This window comes from Schistocerca serialis, unplaced genomic scaffold (genome assembly GCF_023864345.2).
Source record: "Schistocerca serialis cubense isolate TAMUIC-IGC-003099 unplaced genomic scaffold, iqSchSeri2.2 HiC_scaffold_1400, whole genome shotgun sequence".
NCBI lineage: Eukaryota > Metazoa > Arthropoda > Insecta > Orthoptera > Acrididae > Schistocerca > Schistocerca serialis.
This window is the reverse complement of record NW_026047626.1, coordinates 1,788,438-1,799,482: the sequence shown is the minus strand read 5'-3', so window position 1 is coordinate 1,799,482 and position 11,045 is coordinate 1,788,438.

Here is an 11,045-nt window from a genome sequence, read left to right as displayed (position 1 = left end):
ACTTTGGATTGGAGGAGACTGTCTGGTTTCAGCCGGCTAGTGGAAATGGTAAAGACTGCCAGTCTTGCTTCTGAGATTAAGGTGGAGCTCATCGATAGAACCAACTGTGGTCCTTTTGGTGCAGAGCCGAGTGGAGGGTCTGAATCAGAGACTCAGGCGGTTCTGTGACCATGTAGGCTGCAGACCCCTTGTCTTGTGCCATTGGGTGGTGATTTTCCAGGTTCTGCTTAATAGGTCAGGAGCCCACTATACACAGGAAGTGGCTAGACGGGTACTGGCAGTTGTGTGAAACGGACTGGGCTGATTTTTAGGTTAGAGGGTCTCAGGGAACCACAGAAGGGACATCCTTCTAAAAGTAGGCAGGTAAAAAAAACACTGTAAGGTAGTTTTAGAAAAGATTGGTATTGTAGTTGTAAATTGTCATAGCTGTGTTCGGATAGACCCAGAGCTCCAAGACCTAATAGAAAGCGCTGAAGCTCAAATACTTGTAGGTACAGAGAGGTGGCTAAAGCCGGAAATAAGTTCAGCCGACATTATTTCGAACGATCTAACAGTGTTAAAGGATAGATTAAATACAGTTGGTGGTGTGTTTATTGCTGTCAGAGGTAGTTTGCCTTGTAGTGACGTTGAAGCAGATAGTTTGTGTGAAATAGTATGGAAAGACCTTATACCTGACAATCGCACTAGACTATTAATTGGATCTTTTTACCGACACCCCCCCCCTGACTCAGATGATATATTAGCTGAACAGTTGAAACAAAACTAGAGTCATTTCAAACAAGTACCCCACTCATGCAATTATAGTCGGTGGCGACTTTAATCTACCCTCAATATGCTGGAAAAATTATACATTTAAAGGTGGTGGCAGCCATAAAACGTCATCAGAAATTGTAATGACTACTTTCTCAGAAAATTATTTTGAATAATTAGTTCATGAGCCCACTCGAACCGTAAATGGTTGCCGAAGCATACTTAACCTTTTAGTAACAAATAACCATCGACATATAGTGAGTATTGTGACGAATACAGGAATTAGCGACCACAAGACAGCTGCTGCTACGCTGAATACTGTAACACCTACAATCATCAAAAAGAAACGCCATCTATTTAAAAAAGCTGATAATGCTCTTAAACCCTTTTTCAGAGACAGTCTACACTCCTTCCGATCTGATCATGCAAGTGTAGAAAAGTTGTGGAATGTTTTCAAGGAGATAGTGTCAACAGCCATTGAGAGATATATACCACATAAATTAGTAAGTGAGGGTACTGATCCCCCATGGTACACAAAACGGGTCAGATCGTTGTTGTAGAAGCAACGAAAAAAGCATGTCAAATTTAAAAGAACACAAAATCCCCAAGATCGGCAAAGTTTTACAGAAGTTTGAAATATGGCGCTCTCTTCAATGCAAGATGATTTTAATAATTTCCACAACGAAATTCAGTCTCGAAATCTGGCAGAAGACCCAAAGGGATTCTGGTCATACATAAAGCACACCAGTGGCAAGACGATCAATACCTTCACTGCGTGATAACGGTGAAGTCACTGATGACAGTGCCACTAAAGCAGAGTTATTAAACACGGTTTTTCGAAACTCCTTCAGCAAAGTAGAAGTAGTAAGTATTCCTGAATTCCAATCAAGAACAACTGGCTGCCAGACCACGAGAGTAAAAAGGAAAAAGCAGCCATTCTGCGACACATTAAAACATCCACCCTAAAAGCACTAGGGTGGAGGACACAGACATGCACTGAAACTCAAATCAAATGGTAATACCCACCCTCATAGATGAAATGTAAAACAGAATCAGCTGATGAGACGTCATCTGCTAAAATCAATGATAAGCCTGGCAACCGAAGATGAAGTCACAGGGCAGCCAAAGAAGGACGAAGCAGAAGAATTTATGTCACTGTCAACCAGGTACTGCACCGACACTGAGGTGGGTCTTCACAGAGCAGAAGGTAGCCGTGGGTCGCCCAGGCATGGCCGATGCAGAGCCGGCGGAGAACCACCAAGTCCCTGTGAGAGGCTCTCATCAAGGACTTCCACCCACTCGTGGTCCCCTTAATGGCTCAAAGTTTGTTGTGCATACTGAAATCTTGCCATTCCGTCCCCCAAAGCTGAAAAACCTTGTGACATAATAAATATAGCAGGTTAGTTGCGGGGATGCTTATCTCCAGAAGTGGTTTCCGTGTAGCCTGTTTGGCCAGCCTGTCAGTAAGTTTATTTCCTGGTGTTCTGGCGTGACCAGGGGTCCAGATAAACACCACTGAACGAATGCACCGTTACAGGGCATAGATGGAATCCTGGATGGATGATACCAATGGATGAAGAGGGTAGCACTGGTCCACAGTTTTCAGGCTGCTCAAAGAGCCTGTACATAAAAGAAATGACTCCCCAGGGCATGAACAGACACACTGAGGTCCATGATAAATGGCCACCAGCTCTGCAGTTAATACATTGCTGCCATCTGGTAAGGAATTCTGTTCACAATATGGCTGAGTTGAACGTAGACAAAGCCAACACGACCATCAGCCATCGAGCCATTGATGTAAACCACTTCAGAGCCCAAGAACATGTCAATAATCGAGAGGAAGTGAAAGCAGATAGCTGCAGGGTTAACGGAGTCCTTATGGCCACCTGAAAGGTCCAGACAAAGCTGCAGCCGATGTGTACACCATGGAGGCATACGTGAATGGACTGCAAGTGGAAGTAGTAAAGAGAATGATTCCAGTTCAGAGAGAAGGGACCACACACGAACCACAATCATTAGCCCTGACCTGGGCTGCCGATGCAGGAGATGAACCACCATGAGTGGGGAAAGGAGACAGTAATTTAGATGTGCAGGAGAACTATGAGTTTGTGCAATGTAACTGGCCAGCAGTTGTGCATACTTAATCTGAAATGGAGGTACTCTGGCCTCCACAAGGACATTGGTCACTGGACTCATCCTAAAAGCTCCTGTCGCTAAGTGTAGGCCACAGTAGAGCACCGGGTGGAGTAAATGCAACGCTGAGGGCGCCTCCAAACCATAAACCAGACTACAATAGTCAGGGTTGGATTCAATGAGGGCTCTGTAGAGCTGCAGCAGCATAGAGCTATCAGCACTCCAGTTGGTGTTACTTAGGCAGTGGAGAGTATTGAAGTGCTGCCAGTACTTCCACTTAAGCTGATGAAGTTTAGGATATAAAGTCGATCGGGTGTCACAAACCACTCCTAAGAATCGATATGGCTCCACTACAGTTACTGGATCGTCATGAAGGTAAAGTTCTGGTTGCAGATGAGCGGTACGATGCCGACAGAAGTGCATGTCACATGACTTAGTGGCCGAAAACTGGAAACTGTGGGCTAGATACCATGACTGCATCTTCTGAATTGCTTCCTTAGGCACCACTCAGCAACATCCATACTGGTGGAGCAGTACAAAATGCACAAGTCGTCTGCATATGGAGAAGGTGAGATGGACGACTCAACACCTGCTGGTAGACAATTAATGGCCACCAAAAGCAGAGAAACACTTAATACATCGCCCTGTGGGAGCCCCTTCTCCTGGATATGGAGCGAACTATGAGAGGCACTAACATTTTTTTTCAAGGTGGTAGCTGGAATACGATTGCTACATGACACTGTAAGTAGACAGGTATGTCATTCTGCCTGCAAGGGAGCTCATAGGTGTACTGCACACCTTGAGGAGAAGTTGAGGGGCAGAGAGAAAGGGCAAGGATGAGACAGACAGAGAGAGAGTAGGTGACAAGATGGAAAAATAGTGGGCGAGGGGGAGACAAAAAGAGTGGCAAAGAAGGAGATGGAATGAACATGGAAGGAGAAGATGGACTAACAGATTGGAATAAATACCTACCCCGGCAATGCCACACACTCTGCTCGTTACTAATATACTGCTGATCTCTAGAAAACTCACAATCTTTGATTATTTCAATTAGCTTTCAACTAGCCAATAACTTTTCTCAATCTACATGCAATATTAGTGATGTAAATGCTTGCAATATTCTCAAGATCATCCCACACCAAATTTAGTCTGGGATCCTCACTGATACAATCACTGTGAGAAGATAATCCCAACAGAACTTCAAGAAAATGACAAATATGTTCGAATTAATACAGCTTGTGCAAATCTGTAATACAAAGATATAATTTGCTGATCAGCTTTTCTAACCCACATTCCCATGATTCCACCTTGTGGTACATTTCACAGTGCTCTTTGCAGAGACAGTAACAGATCTCTGCTACACTGTTACTTCACAGCACAGCACAGCACAGCACAGCACAGCACATACTGACCCTGACCATCGTCTGGTGACCCAAAAGTTTGCCTCACATTGCAGTGTTGTGCTTTTCCTATCCACACACCTTTTATCACTCGTCTTCAGCCTTCACTTGCCTGTTGTTGCCCGCATTTATCAACTTAACTTCTCACACTCACAGCTTTAGTGCAAATGAGTTCAGGCACTTGACACCCATTTCTGGACAATGTATTATTGTTCTGGTAATCTTTGACTTCTCCTCCTCTCCAATCAACAGTAGTGTCTTGCACTGGACCAAAGATAACATCCAAGATTTTCAGCCTGCAAAAATTATTTTGCATTGACTGCCTGTGTGACAGTCAAGGACCTGGTTCTAGAAAGCAACAGGATAATTCAATTGAACTCTACTTAGAATTACTTTAGGACTGGCAACTAGAAATGAAATAGTGTGGTGATACATGCAGTCTATCCCAAGGGATATACCTTCACCACACTGCCAATATATTTCCCAAGTGCAGTACAGTTCAGTTTTACGCAGCTTGCTGTCCTATGGAAGCATTCACTGCACTATGTATTTTGTTTGCATTCATTTCATATACTTCTAGTTGCAGTGTTACCTGTCATTACTGTTAGCAGTTGTGGACTGTGCAGAGCTTAATGCTAAAAGCTACTTCAGCAAATGTTATTCAGTGGATATATCAATACATTTATAACATTTGTAGACTTAGAGAAAGCTTTTGACAATGTTAACTGGAATACTCTCTTTCAAATTCTGAAGGTGGTACAGGGAGCGAAAGGCTATTTACAATTTGTACAGAAAGCAGATGGCAGTTATAAGAGTCGACGGACATGAAAGGGAAGCAGTGGTTGGGAAGGGAGTGAGACAAGGTTGTAGCCTCTCCCCAATGCTATTCAATCTGTATATTGAGCAAGCAGCGAAGGAAACAAAAGAAAAGCTCAGAGTAGGTATTAAAATTCATGGAGAAGAAATAAAAACTGAGGTTCACTGATGACATTGTAAGCGAAGGACCTGGAAGAGCAGTTGAATGAAATGGACAGTGTCTTGAAACGAGGCTATAAGATGAACATCAACAAAAGCAAAACAAGGATAATGGAATGTAGTCGAATTAAGTTGGGTGATCCTGAGGGAATTAGATTAGGAAATGAGGCACTTAAAGTAGTAACGGAGGTTTGCTATTTGGGGAGCAAATAACTGATGATGGTCGAAGTAGAGCGGATATAAAATGTAGACTGGCAATAGCAAGGAAGCCGTTCCTGAAGAAGAGAAATTTGTTAACATCAAGTATAGATGTAAGTGTCAGGAAGTCGTTTCTGAAAGTATTTGTATGGAGTGTAGCCATGTATGGAAGTGAAACATGATGATTAATAATTTAGACAAGAAGAGAATAGAAGCTTTCGAAATGTGGTGCTACAGAAGAATGCTTAAGATTAGATGGGTAGATCAGATAACTAATGAGGAGGTGTTGAATACAATTGGGGAGAAGAGGAGTCTGTGGCACAACTTGACCAGAAGAAAGGATAAGTTAGTAGAACATGTTCTGAGGCATTAAGGGATCACCAATTTAGTACTGGACAGCAGCATGGAGGGTAAAAATCATAAAAGGAGAGCAAGAGATGAATACACTATGCAGATTCAGAAGGATGTAGGCTGCAGTAGGTACTGGGAGATGAAGCTTGCACAGTATAGAGTAGCATGGAGAGCTGCATCAAACCAGTCTCAGGACTGAACACCACAACAACAACAACATATCAATATCACTCTTGTTCAAGGCATTGCGATATAAAATCAGTTGAGAGAAATGGTTTGTGCATAATCTGCCTACATCATCAACACCTTTTGTTGATAGTGCTGCCGAATGTACTGTTGTTGATGAGAAACATATGCTAAAATAAAAAGAGGAAATTATTGGCTTCAGCATCCGTAAGTGGAAGTGAAAAATTTGAAAAGAGCATATAAATCCAATACCTCTCAACAAACCTGTTGGCCACATACAAAAACTTACAAGTTGACAAAAACATACAGGCATAAAATGATTAGGCTGACAACTTCTCACTGGCACTTCAACCCAACAGAATTGATATGGGCCTAAATTGAGGATTATGTTGCAAAACATTGATGAAACAAGTAAAACAGGTACAGTTGGGGAACTCAGTAATGAAGCTGTTAAGAGAATTACCGCAGAATGTGTGGTGTATTTACCTGCAGAGCAGATTGAATTTTCATTACTAAGAAGGCTTTTATTGGCAACTACAATCAAATGAAGTGCACCTCAGGAATTCAGCACTAGTGACACTAACAAAATCTTAATTTTTTGAATCATAATTGTTGTAATTAGAAGGTAGTGAATGATGTTATCACTACTCTTCTTACTTTCAAACTTAAATTCCCATACCTCTACCAAAATGGGTAACTTTCTTGTTACATGGATTTGTAATATTTGATCAGAAAATGTAATGTCATGTTAACCGTAAATCCTGTGCTGTGTTTCTCTCAACAAAACAGATTACTGATACCTTATCACATGAGCAGAGCATCACACATAATATTTAATTTAAATTAATCTTATGTTAGACATCTCTGACAGAATTTGGAGCTGTTGAAAATAAGATATATTCTAAATATTTTGTTAACACAATTTGGTCATTTAAACCCAGTAACAAAGTTCCCCTATGAGTCAAATTTTCAGGAACATTAGATAATGGATTTTCGAAAATATTCTGCATATAAAACAAAATTTATTGCCACAAACAAATCTAAAATGAGAATGTAGTGCAACTCTACCAGAACCCACTTCCACCTTTGTACACTGATTAGTATGCAAATTAGAGTGTGTTCAATGAAATGACAGATCATACCAACAGTCAAGGAAGAATGAGGCAACTGCATTTTGCATCTCCATGTGTTCCTGCTCTAATGTCAATACCAAAGTACGTTTGGGGACAGTATAGATCACAAGCCTCAGTTTTAATTTTACTGTAGATTGTGATTTTACACACAATCATTTTCATAATTTCAATGTTATTGATCTACTAATGTTATTTCAATGTTATTGATCTACTAATGTTCTAGTGCTTTAAATTCAGCTGTAACTTGTACCCATTTGTCAACAGTTCTCAACCTGTTTTCTCGGGTAATGCTCTACAGACCAACTTTCATGCATGCTATGGACAACCATTTTAGCTCTGGAATTTGCTATGACAGTGCTAAGCACAGATTTTACCATTCAATGTATCACTGTTAATTTGTCAAGTATTATGTTGAACACACTTGAAAAACGATGACGATGTTTTTCAACACCCTCACAGTCATGTGTAATCATTGTCTGTGAGTACTGTGATCTTTAAGAAACGGGTTCCTTATTCTCTCATAATAAATGTGTGATTACAGTCCATATCCCTGCCTATTAATATTCGATTCTTTGTACACCTACATCTACACCAGACTAGTCACCCAATGTTGCATGGAAGAGGGTACAACTGGTACCACTACATCCATTACTTCACCCTTTCCTACTCCATATCAAGGTGGTGTTTGTGGGAGAACAATTGCCAGGATGCATCTATATTAGCTCTAATGCCTCCTATTTTGTTGACACACTTATTTTGCAAGACACATACTGGAATAAATAGTACATTGTCCAAATCTTGCTGTGTACTGAATTACACTATATCCTCCTCAAAAAAGCACTTCTTTATCTACTAGTTTAGAGTTGCAAGTGCGTGATGAGGTTCCACTATGGACTATGTAACTAACATAAAAATTAACTACACTCTATTTAAAGTTCCTATTTGATATGTGTAATAGTAGCATTTTCCCCCAAGTGAGATGGAAACACATCTGACTAGTTCACTACCTGATGTCTTAACACTTATCCAATCATCCTGTCCCTTCTTTTAGTCAGCATTTTCTGTACATTTCTTACCTTAACAGTTCTACTGAGGACTCCATATTCCTTGTAAGTTCACTTTATTTTCAGTGGCATTCTCTAATCCCACATATGAAATGTTTCAGTTCCCTTCTTTTCATTTTCCACGTCTACCCAGTAAAAATTCCAATATTCACCGCAACTGATCTTAGTCCACAGAGCTGGATACTGTTACAAAGAATAGATTTCTACTATGTGTTACAAATTTTTGTAAACAGCATTAAATTTGACTGTGTTTTCCACCAAAGACTGTTGAAGGTTTCTTGGGTCTCCAGCCGGGTGGTAGCATTGATATCTTGCGACGTTTTTGACAAAAAAGGAGATGAATGACATCAGAGCCATGATCAGATTGGCTGGAAAAGAACTGAACACCGCCACAATCGCAGTCCTCAAGAAAGAAGTGAATTTTGGCCCTATCCCCAGAACAAACCCGAAACAAGACATTATAGTGGTGTGGAAGAAGCAGTAAGGGCTTCCAAAGAAGGAAGCAGAGGAAGTCACGTGGGAAACTTCCAGAATAATTGACAGATCTCAGTTGCCTACAAATAATGTATCTGCAGAAGAACGAGCAGCTCTCTGGTCCCTTAGAGATGACGGTGATATAACGATCCTACCAGCAGATAAAGGGAACACTACAGTGCTATTAAGCACTGCCGAGTACCGGTAGAAAATAAACCTGCTGCCAAAACACGAGGCCTATAAGATGCTGAAGAAGGATCCAACCCTGACGTTGAGTAGAAAGATGATAGCTCTGCTGAAGAAATCTGGCTTACCTGAGCCAATGAAGAAGTGGCTGTATCCTAGAGTGCCAGCAATACCACACCTCTATGGACTCCCTAAGATCCATAAGAAAGGGGTACCTCTCGACAGATTGCAGACTCCAACTCTCATAGTTAAGGACTTGCTAAATGCCTAGCAACACCGCTCCAACCCCTTGTGTGACACTGCAGCCACCATGTGAGAAACTCAGCCAAATTCGTAAAAATACTCAGGGACATGCTACTACAAATCGAGGACCTACTCGTGAGCTTCAACATGACGTCGCTTTTCACGAAAGTGTCCTTCAAGACTCCTTGACACTTTTAGCCCAGCACAACCACAAAGTCAGCCTCTTTGAACAAGCACAAACAACCTGCTTTCAGCACCACAGGGAATTCATCGGACAGGTTGACAATGTGGCCATGGGCTTCCCACTGGCTCCTGTGAATTCAAACCTATATATCGAACATTTCGAGGAGGTGGCCCTTCAAAGTGCCAGACAGAAACCAAAGCACTTCTTATGCTATGTCGACGACACTTTTGTTATATGCGGACATGCAAAACAGGTGCTAGATGAGTTTCAGGAACACTCCAACAGCATCCATCCAAACACCAAATTTATAATGGAAATGGAGGAAAATGGATGCCTCCCCTTCCTTGATATTTTAATTAAGAGGAAGGCAGACGGTTCACTAGGCCATGCAGTACATAGGAAGAAGACACACACAGACCTATACCTTCATGCAACAAGCTGCCACCATCCAGCACAAAGACAAACAGTACTTAAATGGCTCTGAGCACTATGGAACTTCTGTGGTCATCAGTCCCCTAGAACTTAGAACTACTTAAACCTAACTAACCTAATGACATCACACACATCCACGCCCGAGGCAGGATTCAAACCTGCGACCGTAGCGGTCGTGCAGTTCCAAACTGCAGCGCCTAGAACCATCGGCCACTCCGGCCAGCCAAACAGTACTTACCACGCTGGTACGTAGGGCGCATGCCATCTGCAACTAAGACAGCCAACCATCCGAGCTGCAACACCTGAGGGAAGTCTTCCTCCAAAATTGCTACAGCGAAACGCAGATCAACAGGGCACTTAAAAGGAAGAAGGAAGCAGTGAGAACCCCAGATTATGATGAAGTAGAAGGAGACAAACGACTCTCTTTCCTTCCGTACACGGTTCCACTCTCACCCAAAATTGCACTATTTCTTGGCAAATATAATACCAGAACCGTTCTCCAACTACCACCAAAGACAGGGAGCTCCTAGGTACTGCCAAAGACCCGCTGATCCTTAACACACCAGGAGTATAAAGCATACCATGCAAATGCGTAAAACAATACATTGGGCAAACACAGCACTGTACATCTAAATGCTGTGAAGAACATATCAGATGTGTGCGACTAGGCCACACAGAAAAATCAGCCGAAGCAAAATACAGCATAAATGAAAAACACACCTTCCACTTCGAAAACACAAAGGTACAGTGCCGAGCATCTGGCTTATGGGAAAGCATTATCAAAGAATCCATAGAAATAAGGTTTCACAACAATCTGGTCAACAGAGATGAGGGATCCTAACTCGGCGCAGCATGGAACTCTGCGATAGCAGCAGTCCATCGGGAGCTTACCCGTCAACGTCCTCTGCCATGGACGTAGACAGAATACTTACACCGAGAACCAAACATGGCTGCCAAGGGTGACTGTCATCATCACTGTGTGCCCGCCATTGGCCCACCGTGGCTACCCAAGGTCTAGTTGAGAGGGGTGACTGCACATATAAATAACCCGCTCTCCACCAATCTGAACACTTCGCCAGAAGATGGGTAGTATGACAATTCCTGAAACGTTGCAAGATATCAGCACTACCATGCAGCTGAAGACCTGAGAAACCTTCATCAGCATTAAATTTAATACACTATGGTGATAAATGAATATGGAATTTCACACACTATCACTGTAATGTGCTAAATTTAATGCTCTTTACAAGAATTCTTGCTATCACAATGTTTTCTCTTTGCAGGCAGTTTGGGATAAGCATACACTGTACATTTATGTCATGCATACTGGATAAAC